Source organism: Dipodomys ordii, unplaced genomic scaffold (genome assembly GCF_000151885.1).
Source record: "Dipodomys ordii isolate 6190 unplaced genomic scaffold, Dord_2.0 Scaffold14, whole genome shotgun sequence".
Lineage (NCBI taxonomy): Eukaryota > Metazoa > Chordata > Mammalia > Rodentia > Heteromyidae > Dipodomys > Dipodomys ordii.
Window position 1 is genome coordinate 11,557,543 of NW_012267230.1, and position 8,389 is coordinate 11,565,931.

An 8,389-nucleotide genomic window follows, 5' to 3' on the forward strand; every position below is an offset into this window, starting at 1 on the left:
CTGTCACTCTTCACTCCCAAACTAGATACGCCCACCCTGTCCTCCATCATCATCTCTAATCCTCCCCAGATACCCCCAAAGCAAGGGCCAATCAGATTGGCTTTCTGGGCCAATCGGGAAGACGAGGTTGGGAGATGTCATCTTAACCCTGGGGAGGCAGAAGGTGGAGGATTTTGAGTGCAAGGCCAACCTGGGGCTGTACATCGTGAGCCTCTGCCTCCAACCCTCTCCCCTTCCCCGGCCCCCACTGACCCCTAAAGCTTTCAGAGATGAGGATCACAGGGGATGCTGATTGGGCCGAAATGGCTGCACAGTCCCCCGGAGCTGCTCCATGTTATCTTCCCCACCTTCTCTCTTTACGCCCTTCTTCCTGATTCACCCACGTGGGTGAATCCCTCCCTGGCACGGACATCTATCTCTGCAGGGTCTCATTCTTACCACTTCTGGTTCCTTGACTTGGCCTGGCCCTAGGTGACCTCCAGCCAACTGCTGGCCTGTGGTGCCGGCTCAATAAATACGGAGCAGAGGAGACAAAGTTACCAGCTGGCCTTTCGTGTACGACTCTGGATATTACGGCTGTTCTGGTGGGGGAAATTGTAGCCATGGGCAAACAGCATAGCTTGTCCAAAGCCAGCATGTTCGATTTCTTCTTTCCCCAGCTGGGAAAATATGTTCCAGACAGAAGACTTGCTGAGCTCGACGGAGGAAGGGGGGAAAAAAAGTAAGAGCGTTTGTGTGGGGACCGGGGGAGTTTGGAGACTGTTCCCCAGAGAAGGCCCAGTCCATGCTATGATTGTTATTTTATTCATGGGGGAAAACCACAGCAAGAATCCATCACAAGACAGAAATGTGTCTGCTATGAGGTCTCTCTGGTTGTGGAGTAAGAGTTGACTTTTATACTTTTCCTTTCTTCCCAAGATTTAAAATAAATAAAGAAAACACCAAAGGAGCCGGAGAGTTTGTTCTAGTCAGCTCTTCTGTTCCTTTCCAGCCGGAAAGATGCCCCTCCGTTACGGACTGCCAACCCTCCGGGGGATTCTGTTCAGACGAAGGAAATGGTTGAGGCCAAAGGCAGGTGCGTTTGTCTGGCCCCTGTCTAGACTTCCTGTTTCTTCCCCTGCTGTAGCGTGCAGTTAATCCGCCGAAATGTTGCTGCACTGAACCGGTGATGGAGGCCGGTCCATGGAGGTTGCTCTGGGGGCCAAGTGTAGCCTTCTGCTGGGGGTTATGGGTAAGGGGGCAGGGGAGGGTTGCGTGGTGTCCTGGGGTGGATATGGGAAACTCTGAACCTCCCTCTCTGTTTTGATGTGAACTTAGAACTGGTCTTCAAAACATAAACTCTATAGCCATGCATCAGTGGCTCACGCCTGGCATCCTAGCTACTCAGGAGGCTGAGATCTGCGGATCATGGTTTGAAGCCAGCCCAGGGCAGAAAAGTCCAGGTGAGACTCTTCTCTCCAATAAACTACTCAAAAACCCAGAAGTGGAGCTGTGGCTTAAAGCAGTAGAGCTAGCTCGCCTTGAGCAAAAGAGCACAGGGACAGCGCCCAGGCCCTGAGTTCAAGCCCCACAACTGACAAAAAACAAGAAACTAAGAAACCATAAACTCTATTAAAGCTGAACAACGCCCGCCCCCTCCCCCAAGTGCTCCCAGCCCAGGGAGAAGAATGGAGATGGGGTAGGAAGAGAGGTTAATGCGCAGACAGGGTAGACATCTGTGAAAATCAGATCCACACCCCAAGACTGTGAAGGAGCATGACAGGGCTGTGTGGACACGTGGGCTGGCGGAAGGGCCTTCTGTGTCAGCACTCAGCACATGATAGCACTGTCACTGAAGGTCCTGGCTGGGGAGCAGGGTACGTGGTGGTCCCAGAGGGAGACAGTTTCAAGGCAAGGCAACCTGCGAGAACTCTGGCTCCTTCCTCCACGTGACACGTCTGTGATGCTCAGAATCTTTATCAGTGAATTTGCAACCTGGCCTTTCTGGGAGCAGTGGGCATCCGGCTGGAGGTGGCACTGGTCACTGTTGTGGCGATTCTGGCTTTAACCATCTGGACCACAGCCATCCATTCCAGAATGACAGATGCTTCCATGGGGACAGGCTGGGCAGGCTGGAGCAGGTGTGGATGTCAGACTTAATCATTCAGATTAATACCTGGGCAGTGGCAACAGCCCTGAGCTCGGTGCCAGGCCTGGGTTTGAATGCCAAATCCAGGCCCTGCTAGCTGCAAGATCTTGCTAGGTCCGGCTCCCCGTTCCCGGCTGCGTCACATTTTGTGCAGGGACCCGAGCTTATTAGGAGCGGAGCTAATGCTGTTTCCTGTGTGCCTTCTGGAGCTTTGCCCAGCATGATACCAGAGCATTCCAGGTCACATCCTTGAGATTCTCAGCGAGGATTTGGACCTTGCCCATGGCTCAGAAGGGGTACAGGTATGGTCTGCATCAGCAGCCCGCCTCCCCTTCTGAGGGCTGTGATCCTAGCTCCTCAGGAGGCAGAGATTCGAGGATCTTGGTTCAAAGCCAGCCCAAGCAGGAACGTCCATAGAGACTTTCATTTCCAAGTTAACCAGCAAAAAGCCACAAGTGGAGCTGTGACTCAAGTGGTAGAGTGCTAGCCTTGAGCAGAAAGAACTCAGGGGTAGTACCTGGGCCCCGAGTTCAAGCCCCAGGACTGGCAACAACAACAACAACAGCAAAAATCATATGGTCCCAATCTAAGTGGGAAACGTGTGGTACCTTCTATCCCACCCACTCCAATGAAACACATGCTCATTCCTAACCATCCCCTCCTCCCTTTATCCCTGCACTACCTCGGACCTGGCCCGTCTGTTCCGGGCATTTATGTAAGAAGAATCCTGTGGCGCACAGTCTTTCATTGTGGGCATCACCAGTGAATTTGAGGTTCTGCCTGTTGAACCAGGCATCAGCCAGGTGTCCACAGCTTGGTGCTTTTTCATGGCTGCGTACTAGTCTATGTACCGACAGAGCGCACTCGGCCCCCTCTATTCCTCATTCGATAGGATCTTGAGATCTTCCCCTTTGAAGAAGGACAATGAAGTTCAGGAGCAGCATAAACTATTAGCGTCACTGCGCTGATCCAGGGTGGAGGTGACATTTGAAGCCAGGGTTTTCCCCAATTCCTCAATCCTTCCCTCCAATATGAATTCCTCAATCCTTCCCTCCAGTATGAAACCACTACCGGCCAATCCTTGTTGGCAAATGTTGATCATCGTTTTACCAGTTAGAGTTGCTTTGAACTCTTGTGATCCAAATGCGAGCTAGGATTCCCCCGGGCATGACTTTTACTAACTCTTCTTATCAGGGTAGAAACTGAGGCTGGGGGGGGGTGTGGTGGAGGGAGGAAGCACACAGGATCCGATCTTGGCTCTTTCCCGTCTGCCACAGCTCTGGGAGCCGCTTCCGATTGGTTCGTCCAGGGTGGAAAGGCAATGGAGAGCAAGCATTCCTACCCCAGCTTCATCTCTTGCCAACACACTAGGCATGGGATGGGAGGAGGGGCAGGTTCCCCATCTCTTCTCGCTCCAAGGCGATTGTATCGTTCGGGAGACAGGAAGTGGCAGGTGGTGCTTTTGGAGGGCTCTGATGGAGCGGGAAGACTGTTCTTAAAGGGCGGCCCATGGCTTCGGTCTTCGGGGTCTAACTGGCCAGTGGGATTTCATGAGGATATCCAGAGACTGGCATTTCTGTCTCGTGAGGTCATCTTAAAGACTTTCTCAGACATCCTGCCTGTGACTGTCCAAGGCTTCAGTTGGCTCCTGATGGGTTTATTATACAAAGGCTCCCTCTTGAGAGAAGACTTCTGGGCAGGTCCATTTAATTATTCATGGAATCAACACATCTTGATTGCAGACCTTCAGTATTGCCTGGTGCAAACCTGAAAGCCAAGGAGAGGCTGTGGCCCCTGTCTGCATCCATTTATGATGTGGCCAGTTGTAAAGAACAGAGCTACGAACTTAAACAGTTTTCTCCTCCTCCCCCTCCTCCTCCCCCTCCCCCTCCCCCCTCCTTCTTTGTCTTTGTCGTCTTGTCTTCCTTTTCCTCCTCTTCCTCCTCCTCTTTTTCAGTACTGAGGTTTGAACTCAGGGCTCTGTGCTTGCTAGGGGCTGAGTTGAGCCACACCCTCAACCCTTTTGCTGCTTTGCAGGTAAGGTCCACATGTTTTTGTGTCCAGGACAACCTCTGACCTTGATGATCTTATTTATAATCTCTGGTGGAGCTGGGATTACAGATGTGAGCCACCCTCACTTTACTTGCTCTTAGTTGACTTTTTAATACATCATTCATTTTGAAAGTCACACAGATGGACAATGCACTTGCTTTGCTGGATATGATCAAAGCCTCTAGCTGAAGCTACTTCATGGGTTAAACTCTGTTCTCCAGCCAACATTATCAAATCCTGCCCTCCGGGGCAAGTTGCTTTCTTCTATCTCCTGTCCAGTCCTCCAGGAAAAGTAGCCTTTCGCTATCTTTTCCTCACAAGAGAGCTGTTCTCTGTAGAAAGGCTCCTTTGTCTCCTGAGAGCTCACACAGAATGAACACTTCCTGGGAAAGAGAGTGAAGAAGAGTCCTTGGACTTTCTAATCCGTAACTTTTGCGCAGACGGTATGGAATCCATTATCTCTGGCCACCTTCCAGAGGCCAGTGTATCACAAAAACAGGCCACCAGCTGGGCACCGGTGGCTCACGCCTGTCATCCTAACTACTCAGGAGGCTGAGATCTGAGGGTCGTGGCTCAAAGCCAGCCCAGGCAGGGAAAGTCCATGAGATTCTTCCACCAGAAAAACTGGAAGTGGAGCTGTGGCTCAAGTGGTAGAGCACTCGCTTTGAGCTGAAGAGCTAAGGGACAGTGCTCAGCCCCAGAGTTCAAGCCCCATGACCGGCCAAGGGAAACAAAAAAGGCAAAGAAAAAGAAAAGCAGGCCACCTGGAATGGTTGACTGGTGCTCACCTCCCTCCCCTGCCCCTCCCTTCCCCAGCTCTTGTGTGGTGTGCTGCACTGCAGCAGAACACAGACCTTTTACAGAAAGAGTCTTCCTGCCAAAGGACATAGCCATTGCAAAAGCTAGAGATGAAAACAAGGACTAATGTACCCTGAATAGATCACCTAAGTCTGTGAGACTCTTATCTCCAATTAAGCTCCAAAAAGCTGGAAGTGGAGCTGTGGCTCAAGTTGTAGAAGAAAAACATTCAGGGACAACACATAGGCCTGAGTTTAAATCCCAGGACCAGCAGGCTCACACACACACACACACACACACACACACACACACACACACACATTAGATATTGCAGGTAACAGCTCTATCACAGGGCACAATCCTAACCCCAAGTTCATTGCCATCACTCAAAAAGGCCAATGGCTCAAAGACATGTTGTTGGGGCAAAGAAAAAGATTTTTTTTATTTTTTGTCGGTCATGGGGCTTGAACTCTGGGCCTGAGTGCTGTCCCTCAGCTCTTCAGCTCAAGGCTAGCGCTCTACCACTTGAGCTACAGCGCCACTAAAGAAAGAGATTTATGTGGAAAGCTATCAAACAAAAGAAGATGGAGACTGGCACCAAGCAAGGCCATCTTTCTTAGTGTTGTGTAGGGAGCTGGGGAGGAATAGGAGGGAGATGGGCACAAAGTCCAGGGGGTCTGACACTTTGCTATTGTTTTCTGGAAGTCACCAGAGGCCACAGAAAAGTTATGGACTAGAAATTCTTGAGGGCTGTCTGGGCTGGCTTTGAGCCATGACCCTCAGATCTCAGCCTCCTGAGTAGCCAGGATGACAGACGTGAGCCACCAGCACCCGGCTGGTGGTCTGCTTTTGTGATACACTGGTCTCTGGATTCCATACTGTCTGCGCAAAAGTTACGGATTAGAAAGTCCAAGGACTCTTCTTCACTCTCTTTCCCAGGAAGTGTTCATTCTGTGTGAGCTCTCAGGAGACAAAGGAGCCTTTCTACAGAGAACAGCTCTCTTGTGAGGAAAAGATAGCGAAAGGCTACTTTTCCTGGAGGACTGGACAGGAGATAGAAGAAAGCAACTTGCCCCGGAGGGCAGGATTTGATAATGTTGGCTGGAGAACAGAGTTTAACCCATGAAGTGGCTTCAGCTAGGGGCTTTGATTATGGCCAGTAAAGCAAATGTGTGTGTGTGTGTGTGTGTGTGTGTGTGTGTGTGTGTACTAATACTGTGTTGCCTATCTGTATGACTTCCAAAATTAGTCTTAAAAATCATTTAGGGATTGGAGGCATGGATTAGGTGGTAGAGAGCCAGCCATTGAGCAAAAGCATTAGAATGAGTTAGAGCCCTATTCTTGGAACACACACACACACACACACACAGAGCTGGTAGAGAATTTTTTTTTTTGGTTGGTCGTGGGGCTTGAACTCTGGGCCTGGGCGCTGTCCCTCAGCTCTTCAGCTCAAGGCTAGCGCTCTACCACTTTGAGCCACAGTGCCACTTCTGGTTTTCTGGTGGTTAATTGGAGATAAGAGTCTCACAGACTTTCCTGCCTGGTCTGGCTTTGAACAGCGATCCTCAGATCTCAGCCTCCTGAGTAGCTAGGATGACAGGCGTGAGCCAGTGCTCGGGTCAGACTTCTTTTATTTCTTGTAATAAATGTGGTGACATTGCTGGTCTTGAAGACAATAATGACGAATGAAGGTGAAGATGGTGTTGGCATGGAAATATAGAACAGAAGGAAGAATTCTTCCTATCTGCCTATTACCATGTCCTTCAATGCTACCGACTCAATTAAAAAAAAAAATCTCTTCACATCTTCCCCACCCTAGGGCTGGGCACCAGGGTCTGTCCTTCCTTCTTCTATGATGGTTCCAGCCTGCTGACCTTATTGCTGCCCACCCTGCATCCTTACATTTCTCACTACACGTTGAAGTCACCAAGAAGGGCCAGTGGTGTTTGGACGTGGCCATTAGAAACGCTGGCTTCCCCACGGAAATCCTGGTGGTGGTTCCACCTCCAATCTGGAGTCTCAGGGGTCTGCACGCCTGTGTGGCGGCCCCTCTCTCAGCCTGCGTGCATCCATCCCCTCCTAGTGTTCATGTGGTTCAGTGTGTACTGCAGGGATGATCAGCGGCGGGGACCAGGCCTGCTCATCCTTAAGATGGTGTGCGTCAGCCGGGCCCTGGTGGCTCACGCCTGTCATCCTAGCTACTCAGGAGGCTGAGATCTGAGGATGGTGTTCAAAGCCAGCCCTGGCAGGAAAATACGTGAGGTTTGACCTCTCCACCATAAGGGCAGTCTCAAGGAGATTTTGGTAATGGCAGCCTCCCCGTGCGCCCCCCCCCCCATTAGCTATCCCTCAGATCCCAAACAAGCATTGAGTAGTTACTCTGGGTGTCTTGTCTTTAAAACACCCGAGAGCCTGTGCTGCACCCTTGGGAAGACAAGGATTGGGTTTGGGCTGTTCCTGCCTATAGTTCTTAACAAGGACCCCTGTGCCAGGCAGGCCTGCCAGTAGAAGGCCGAAGGAGGGTTTCTTGAAGGAAGGAAAGGTTTTATGCTGGTGAAGAACATGGTGGAATTGATAAGGATATTGGTGATGATAATGAAGGGTCACGATACTGCTGGTGGTGGTAATGGTAGTATGAGGGTAGAAGTTTTGGTGATGATGGTGGAGATGATGATGGTGATGACAGTGATTATAGTGGTGATGATGATGGTGGTGGCGGTGGCGGTGATGGCGATTATGTTGATGATGAACTAGGATGGTAAGATCAGCTTGCCCCATGGCTTTACAGAACTTTGGTGAAATCGAAGCCGCCGCTTCCCTCTATAGCCAACCCAGACGAACGGCTTGCGGGTGGACTGTGAAATGGGGAAGGCTGCGAGCTGGGAGCCATTGAAGGGCCGGCGGATCAACGAAGACGCCCGCCGGAAGTACAGAGCTGCAGGTGCAGGGCTGGCGGGGTTGGGGGGTGTGGGGGTGTGGGTGTGGGTGGGGGTGTGGGTGTGGGTGTGGGGTTCCGGGATCTGGAGCACAGAGCTGGGCAAGGCGTGGGCGTGGCCTAGCTGAGCTAGGGGGCGGGGCCAGGTGCGGGTGGACTCGAGTGGGTGGAGCCATGGACCCTGATGGGCGGGGCCAGGGCTTTGGTGGGTAAGGCCAGGAACAAAAGCGTGTGGAACCCTGGGGCTGGTGGGCGGAGCTATGGGTTCTGGTGGGCGGTGCCAGGAACCTAGGAGTGTGGAGCCCTGGGGCTGGTGGGCGGAGCTATGGGCCTTGGTGGGCGAGGCCCGGGTCGAATGGGCGGGGCCCTGGCTCTGGTGGGCGGGGCCCGTCGGGGTGGGCGGGGCCAGGGCTGGGAGCAGGCTTGAAGGCGGCAGCGGTCGGCCGGCACAGGTGGTCGGCAGGTGGAGGCGGTGT